We start from the raw sequence: 1462 nt of genomic DNA, 5'->3' as shown, positions 1-1462 counted from the left end.
TGTGCTCCAGGGTTGCACGGTGAGGGGTGAGCGGCTCTGAGTCAAATGAGCCAGAACCTAGACTTCACTATTTTCATCACCTTAACATTTACATTCCGAGAGCCTGGGGAAATGGATCTTTGAGATGACAGAACATTAACCTTTGCTATAGCAAAGTCTGGACCGTCTCCAAGTGCCTAACAAAAAATGGTACTCCTTATCTTCATTCTAGCCTCCAGTCTGTTGGAAAGGTCAAGACAGGGGAGGGGCATGGACAGCGGCAATGTCTCGGGAAATCTCAGTGCTCATAGGGCCTATAGCTACCCTCCAAGTCCACTCTGGCATTTTCTGCATGAGTAAACTCAGGCTTAGGAGAGGTTAGGGAACCTCTGCAATGTCCCAGCGCTGGATGGTCCATGAGCTGCGGCTGAGGTCCATGCTACCTGCTCTGGTCTGTTCATTCACTATAATGAATGTGTGCTGGTTACTACCAAGGAACTTCTGTCTGTGGTTGTATGGGTCATGGTGGTCGGCACGGCCCCAACCTCCCCATGGAAGTCGAGGAGGCTCCAGATTCCCTCTCCCCACCTCCTGAGAGCAGAGATGTGACCCATACCCTGCCATCAGGACATTACACCTGCAATATCTGTGGAAGATCAGAATACGCCCCACTAAATATGCCTGTTTGTTATAAGCACTGTTGAGCTGAAGGCAATTGAGAAGATGCAGATGCAGGAAAGCTCTCTGCCCTTCCTCTAATTGCCTAAAAGAGGGACATAGATTTACGAAGACATAAGGTATCCTGTACCCAGTTCTACTAAGAAGGACAAAGGCTGGGGCCAGGCTCCATGGCTCATGCCTGTAATCCCAGCACTTTGGGAGGCTGAGGTAGGTGGATCACCTGAGGTCAGGATTTTGAGACCAGCCTGGCCAATATGGTGAAACTGTCTCTACTTAAAATACAAAAAATTAGCTGGGCGTGGTCGCAGGTACCTGTAATCCCAGCTACTCTGGAGGCTGAGGCAGGAGAATCACTTGAACCCAGGAGGCGGAGGTTGCAGTGAGCCAAGATGGTGCCACTGCACCCCAGCCTGGGCGACAAAGAGAAACTCAGTCTCAAAAAAAAAACAAAAACAAAAGTCAACCACTGAAGACAACTTGAGACTTTCATGGACCTGGAGATGGCGCCAGAGCAATCGACATGAACAAGCTTCACTCACTGGTCTTTATCTGCCAATTACTTGCCTTCCCACAAGTTGCTGCCCCTAGAGACTCATTTCTCTTGTTCTTTGTTGGAGGTGCTATATAAGCTGGAATTCTTATATAGAGAACGACTCATTCCCTGGGTATTCCCCATGTGTATATATTGCTGGAAAAGAGGGTCATAATCCAGACTCCAAGAACAGGTTATTGGATCTTGTGCAGGAAATAATTCAAGGAGAGCCACAGACCACAGTAAAAGAAGCAAATTTATTGGAAACCT

The sequence above is a fragment of the Callithrix jacchus genome, chromosome 15 (genome assembly GCF_049354715.1).
Source record: "Callithrix jacchus isolate 240 chromosome 15, calJac240_pri, whole genome shotgun sequence".
Lineage (NCBI taxonomy): Eukaryota > Metazoa > Chordata > Mammalia > Primates > Cebidae > Callithrix > Callithrix jacchus.
Note: the sequence above shows the minus strand (reverse complement) of the source record.